This window comes from Spinacia oleracea, chromosome 1 (assembly GCF_020520425.1).
Source record: "Spinacia oleracea cultivar Varoflay chromosome 1, BTI_SOV_V1, whole genome shotgun sequence".
Classification (NCBI taxonomy): Eukaryota; Viridiplantae; Streptophyta; class Magnoliopsida; order Caryophyllales; family Amaranthaceae; genus Spinacia; species Spinacia oleracea.
The window spans coordinates 64,388,384-64,395,903 of record NC_079487.1 but is presented as its reverse complement, the minus strand read 5'-3'; the positions used below and the strand labels follow the sequence as shown (position 1 = coordinate 64,395,903).

The window sequence follows — 7,520 nt, the reverse complement described above, 5'->3', positions numbered from 1 at the left end:
TAAACCTTAATTACATAATGCGTCCAAATTTTGTAAGCTTTTTTCACCCAAATACAAATTTGTATCTATATATAGTTTATAAATGAAAATTAAAGCAACAAAATTAATGATTTGAATTTATATATACGACAGATTGATCTTCAATCGATCAACAATTTTTTTTTTGGCAAATAATAAAATTTTATTATCACCATCTATAAGTAGTAAAATTCATAGTACGTGCACACATTTATATTACTAATATATTTAAAGCCTAGAGAAACTAAAATACACAGTACGTAAAAGAAAATAAAGCCTAGAAAAACTAAAATTCATAGTACGTAAAAGAAAATAAAGCCTAGAGAAACTAAAATTCACAGTACGTAAAAGAAAATAAAGCCTAGAAAAACTAAAATTCATAGTACGTAAAAGAAAATAAAGCCTAGATTAAGTAACTAGGAACTAGCTACATATTTATAGACGATTGTTCGTAGTAGACTCAAGTGTTCCAAGTTGCTTCATTCTTTCGTTTCTCCTTTATCACGTTGTACGATCTACAAAGCAAAATAAAAAATGTAATAAGTAAAAATAAAAGTAACAAGCAGTCAAGTACTGAAGAGCAGAAAACTCAGGGAAATCTGGTCCTAGACTGCTGGCTGTGCCGAAAACTCGGGAAATCTGGTCTTAAAAAGTCTTAAATCACTTGGCAAAGTGAAAGCACAATACATCAATATTAACACCATTACTGAATGCCTCTAAAAACCGCAGGAGATTGTAGCACTAAGTATAGTGGTCCACAGTGAAAACTGAATGAGAAAGAAAAACTCTCCTAGTTTAGATAGTGGAGCTAATTTGTGTTGGTTACTATAAAGTCCAATATGATGTTCAGCAAAAGAAGCAGTTGAATTGATGTTCAAACAAGAGTATCTTTAAGGTAAATTAAAGTAGAACAATGCCAACTTCTCATCATGATCGAAAAACTGTGCAGAAGAGTTTCGGAGAGGAACTGAAAAAACTTGGCAGTGAATGGAAACAAAAAAAAACATATATAACTAAGAAAGAACACACCAATCTTAAACCAAAGTGAGATATAGCCATGTAAAATATCATATTAGTTTCTGTCATTTTTTAATTTCTTCACACATATGAATATATAACCATGTAACACATCATAGTATTCTGTTGTCTTAGACCATGTTCAGCATCTGATGAATGTAGGGAGAGAAAATAAAGTCAAACTTAGCACAGAAACAACATATAACCAAGTACTATACTCCATAGTTGTTAACTTGAAACCCATCAGAACATAGGATTTAAGAGCATATACAAAGTACTATACTCCGTAGTTGTTAATTTGAAACCTATCAGAACACATGACTTAAGATCATACACAAAGTACTATACTCCGTAGTTGTTAACTTGAAAGTTGAAACCCATTAGAACGCTAATGCTCATTAATTAACAGAATTTGCTACAATTAAGAACATAAAGTACACAGGCTACTAATTTAACATACCAAGTACACACCCACAACGGTACTACTAAAGTGAAGGCGCACAATTCAATTTTTTTACGGAGCATCAAGATATACTTTGACAGACATACATAGAATTTAAGTGTGATAGGCAACATATTAAGCAATCCAATCAAGCCATTGTTTAGAACAAATTGAAGTGTAAGAAAAAGTAAAAAAATGCAGAATCCAAGAAAAAAGAAAGGAGCAATTATGTCTGCAATTCAAAGAACTTACACAAAAATAGAACGTGTACCTCTAGCCTAGAAATTTCAGCAGACAATTGAGGATTATACGCTTCAAAATCTCAGCAATTTCTAGCTACATTCAGTCTTGTTCCCACCACTGTGACTCATTGTGAAGAAGATAAAATCGAAGATATCAGAGTGAAACACCTTGTTTTGTAGTAGTGAATTAAACGAAACAATAAGCTTTACCTGAGAGTAACAAAAGGCTTCCCATAAATCATTTTGTGAATAAATGCTTCATTGAGCTTGTTGCATAAATCTTCCTCAACTCCAACAACTACTTCAATGCCTGCTTCTTGAAGCCTAGTAATCCCCCTAGATGAAATAATGGGGTTTGGATCCACCATGCCAACCAAAACTCTCTTCACTTTGGCTTTGATCAAAGCCTCAGAACAGGGAGGAGTTTTTCCATAATGATTGCAGGGTTCCAAAGTCACATAAGCAGTTGCATTTTCAGCCTACTCCCCAGCATCCCTCAAAGCAAAAACCTTCAAAGTTTCACCTTTACATCATCAATAACGGAACTAAACGAGACGAATACCGTATAAGATAAACTAACATCCAAGATATACCATGAATCAATCTACAAACAAAATTGACCACCAAAACAAGCATTGCAAGAGTACTCGTAATGAACACATAAAACATTACACCACATTCTAATTAAAAATTGAGATATTCACCATAAACTGTGAATAAGAACTTCTGTGTATTTGCATCTAAAGCGCATGACAAATATGTATTCTCCCATTAAAAATACGACTCTAACTAGATTTCCAAACAATATTTGACCATCGATCCATCAAAACAAGCACTTCAGGAGCTAAGAAAAGCACGTCTTTATTTGCGGAAGGCGTTCTTCTTGTTGGTGCTTTATGTTATGTCCCTTCTATCACAGAGAACTCCAAAACAGTCTGCTTGAAGCATGTTATAATGTTTATTTGTGATTTGTTTTAAGACATTCAATAGGTAGGCAGAACTACATATCAACTAATTTTTAATCCCTTTTTAAGCTCATGTTTGATGTTAACTGTTTATTGTATTAAAAATCTATCTCTATAATTTCAGCCTTTCATGATAACTCTTACCAGAAAATCATACACTAAACCCATGTAGAATCATAGCTTCGGTTGAGAAAGAATGTTACAATTCTGCTCTATAACACACCTCCCTGCCTCACAAGCCATGATGACTAGTGTAATTTTTAAGACGTGAACATAGTGGGCCTAATAGTAAAGACTAATTAGGAATAATAGACATGAAATTTAATGGATACTGGCCAGGCACTACTTAAACTCACATTACAACAATGGGTGTTCCAAACATCCAACCACTAAGGCAAGAAATTCCAACTCAACATATAAAACCAGAATATACCTTGAAAGCACCAAAAACTCAGTTGCGATAGGTGTCCTTATAAGGCTAGCATCAATAAAGGCACGAAAAGGCATCCTAGTCTCAGGTGGTTTGGCAGAGTAGTCCACAACCGATGCCCGATAAACAAAACCATCAAAGATTAAGATGGTTTTACTTCAGAAGAAACACAAGTTTCTTTAACTACCTAAAAGTCGGAAAAAAGTCAGTGCCATGGAACAGAGCAAAGCAAATTCAAATAAATTCATTTTCCTCCTAAAAGACAAAATAACAATAAATTATAGCAAAGGGTCTGTAATGTTCTAATAGATAATAACATCACCAATATTGCACAACAATAAATTACACTGATAACAGATCAATAGTAACTCAAAAATACTACTTTTCAGAAACTGATCAAGAACATGTATAATATATGTAAAAACATGAATCAAAACATCAAATTTTCTACCCGATCTTACATCACGAATTGTCCAGTCTTAGGTTCTTGCTAGTGCTTTTTATTACACTCAAAAACTTTGATCAAGAAACAAATACAAACTAGCCTTACAATAGATGTGGGCTAAATTTGGCCGGTACAAGGCTGGAAAGAAAAATGATTCTTGTACTCTGTCATTTAAAGCTACAACATCAGACAAACGACATAGATGCAATGGATCCAGAGGCAATCAACTCAATTATAGCTAACAATAAGCATATTTAGTACATACTATTCTGTTGACAATGTTAAACTTATTAGGTCCCTTACATCCAAAACACTTCATCTTTCAGTGAGGACAGAATATTAAAATGAAAAGATCAAAAATTTCAACAACACTCAAAAACGAAAAAATTTGCACGAATTAGGGATAGAATCGCAAATTTCTACTCAACATAGACAAATCTAAACCCAATTTATAATAGAACTCGGCATTACTCAGATCTAAATAATTATACGAAAAGAAAAAAAATCAAACAATATGATTCAGTTGCAAAGAAATACCTAAAAACCCTAAATTAGCACGAATTAAGGATATAATCGCAAATTCTAATCAACATAAACAAATCTAAACCCAATTTAAAGTGAACTCGATATTACTCAGATCTAAACTAAATATATGAAAAGAACGAAAATCAAACAACATGATTCAACTACAAAGAAATACCTAAAAACCATAAAAAATCAGATTCCGAAAAACAGAACGAAAATTGCAAAAAGAATAATAAACAAAAAAATAATGTTACCTTTCACAAGACCCTAAACCCATTGATTGAAGGTGAAAAAGAGATATACAATCACAAGGAGAACACAAATGAGGAAGATACGTGAAGGAGAGCTCTTAACATTCCAATGAGAAGAGAGTAGATTTGAGATTTTTTAGCAAGAGGTGAGAGGCGGTGAGGGCTATTCAACGAGGCGGTTTTTATTTTCCAAAGAACGGAAAGTTGCAGGCTAACATTAGATCTGACTATCTGAGTAGCCAGCTATCACGTGGGTTTCACGTGTACTCTCGACGCCAAAAATTGTCGAGAGAGTTCTAGACGACGAAAGGCGTCGTGAAATAACGGAAATTAATTTTTTCCCCAACGCTCATACCCAGGTGTCGAGCTCCAGGCGTCCAGAAACGTAGGCTTTTGTAGTAGTGATTGGAGGTAAATGGTTCGTGTCAATTGGTTAAAACTGGTTGTCTCATCCGTCAAAACCAATACAGCACGGTCTATAATAGGCTAGCTTAATTAGGCAGTCACAGTCTTCATCATGGGAGTCCGACGAAGAAACAATTTCAAGGATTAGTAACTAGTAGAAACTGAAAGTGAATAAGGCAGGGGAGAAAAAGGAACACACGTACACAAACATTTCATCAAACAAATTTCAATCAACATGTATAATCATACAAGAATTACTTAGTCAAAACATGTCATATGTCTATCAAATACATTCAGTACCGGTTAAACAGATCAATGCGGAACACAAGAACTTACTTTGTTTCTCAAATATTCTGGATATGTTGATAAGGATTCATTCAGAGCGCGCTACTGTCATGTAAACATGAAATACTGTTAGACCACAAAGCAATTATTAACTAACGAATGGTAATTAACAATTATTAACTAATCCTACCCATGTTTGCAACCGAAGGACATAAGAAGAAAGCTACAAAAGGAAAAAAAATGTTGAAAAGCATACTTGCAGCCGATTTTATGACAGACAAGATACGTAAACTTCAGAAGAGAAATCAGTGGTAATGGTACACCAACGATCAACAAGGCATACGGACTGCAGAAGGATCAGTAAAAAACTTGGATTACTAGTGATGTACATACAGTTTCAAACTCCCTCTCATATTGAAATTTTTTAAATGCCTAGTTTTATGTTGCTAACAAGCTGCCTCTTGTATGTTATGTGTTGCAGAAGTAGCCTTGAACATTACTGATCCTTCTAATGGGTTTGAGTATGTACGCTACATTGTTCAACAACGTCCACAGAGTATTTCTGACTGGAATAGCTGTAATCCTGTTGATTTTATAAATAAGGCTTGAACAACAGAATTGTATTATGAGGTCAATAGTTCATTTTAACGTCTTCGATGATTGTTGTTTAAATTGAGATTATTTAGGGTGTATTATTTAAGTTAAGCTAATATGATTCCTATAAGTTTGTTCCGATAAGTTTAATTTAACTAGTTCCAACATGTTCATATAAATCAAATTCAGTTGAATAGAACACGCCCTTAGTGAAATTTTAAGTCTCTTCCTTGCAATCTTCCTTTCCTTTTTTTTATCTTTCATTTTGTTTGTAGCCCCTGCACTGTATCAATGGTTCTCAAATTCAACAATGTTAAACTATGTTATGCCCTTTATCTCTCATTCTATTTTTTAGCACCTGTCGTTTATCTCTCATTCTGTTGCAAATATACATGATAGTGTCTTTATGGTCTGTCTTTTCTGTCAATAATATAGGTTCAAAACGTTCTAGTAGCAACATCAGACATCCCCTTGTACCCTCAATTCTCCTCAGATACTAACTATACCTAAAAAAGGACAAAAGGCAACAAGAAGGAAGAAAAAGATAGCTGGCCAAGTATTCTAAATTTATTTGCCACCGATAAAATTGTTTGTTAAGTTGCATAATTGTCCAATTATCAGAATCTGAACTCCTGTCTTTCACAGTTCAATTCAGGCAAGCTCAACCAAACATGGTGGACTGTTCTTTTTTTTTATTATTATTTTTGCAAGTGATGGGAGAAGGTGAAGAGTCCAGGCAGCCCCAACTCCTAAGCTAATCGTATTGTTCTATCTGTATCTTTTTTTTTGTTTTGTTGAATGTTGAAAATGGTTAACATTTCTGCTTAATGGTTATCCTTTATTTCAGGTTCTGCTACTATTGTAGAACACCAATACCTTGACCAACTCCATCCATTTTCCAATTCAAAAAAACAACAATGTTCCTCCTCCAAACTTTGCTATAAGTATGTTCTAACTCCAAAAAAACAACCATTTTCAATCCACCAATTCTTTTCTAAATACATTCTAACTCTAGAAAATAGCAATTATCAATCACCCTAACAAAATTCAATTGTGACATACAACTTCAAACTACCAAAACTCAGATATCTTACAATCAACAAACAAGAAATTATCATCTATATCAACACAGCAAGGAGAAACAGATGAATCAAAACAGCCAAATTAACCCCAAAACACGAAATAACCCAAAGTAATAGCCGAGACTAATATACTAAATTACTACCTGTGCAACAATACCTCGGAAGTTTTAGCATAAAATTGAGCAGTATACCCCTTCGAAATTCCAGCACATGAAGTGAAATTGAGTCCTTTTTTGCCACTGACTCGTTAGGATGATGAAAGGGAGAAGATGAAGAAACAAAATATCAGATCAAGAAAAAGAATAAGAGGAAATTCACAACAGATAATTAGAAGAACATAGACAACACCTGAATATCAATGGCAAATACACAATTGAGAGTTTCAGATTCGCAGAGGAGAAGTTGTTCTTTTGGGAGTTTTTCGCTTATTAGGGTTTGAGCGAGAGTGATATGCGCGATGGAACTGTTAAGGAAATTTGTTGTTTTAGCGCTCAATAGACTGCTAAATATTTTGGGAAGCGCAAAATTCTAATTTTCAGGAAATATTAATCGCGCGTCCAATTAAGTTAACATGTGCAAGGCACGTGTACTTTCGACGTCAAAAGTGGTCACCAGAAGACTCGTCAACCGAAGGCGTCGAGAAATAGCCGTCGAAAAATTCTTCGACGCCTTAAGGCGTCGAGAAATTACGGAAAATAATTTCCACCCCAACGCCATCCTCTTAGCGTCGAGGTCAAGACGTCTAGAAATAGGTTGTTTTCTAGTAGTGGAACGTTAAGACTATCTCGAAAATCGTCAAATAAACTTGTGGAAGTCCTT

At 34.2% G+C, this 7,520-nt stretch overlaps 1 long non-coding RNA gene across 2 annotated transcripts; it reads right to left on the bottom strand.

Annotated features, from left to right (window-relative positions):
- Positions 1-209: 209 nt before the first annotated feature.
- On the bottom strand, positions 210-7,205 carry LOC110776068 (uncharacterized). 2 transcript variants are annotated; one of them, XR_008921743.1, is made up of 7 exons: positions 7,050-7,205; positions 6,845-6,940; positions 5,077-5,130; positions 3,118-3,301; positions 1,930-2,228; positions 1,730-1,837; positions 210-533 (listed from the first exon to the last, which is right to left on the bottom strand). It is a non-coding gene; the product is annotated as an uncharacterized lncRNA (long non-coding RNA). The 2 variants fall into 2 exon arrangements; XR_008921742.1 differs by having other exon boundaries at positions 1,749-1,837.
- Positions 7,206-7,520: the final 315 nt, after the last annotated feature.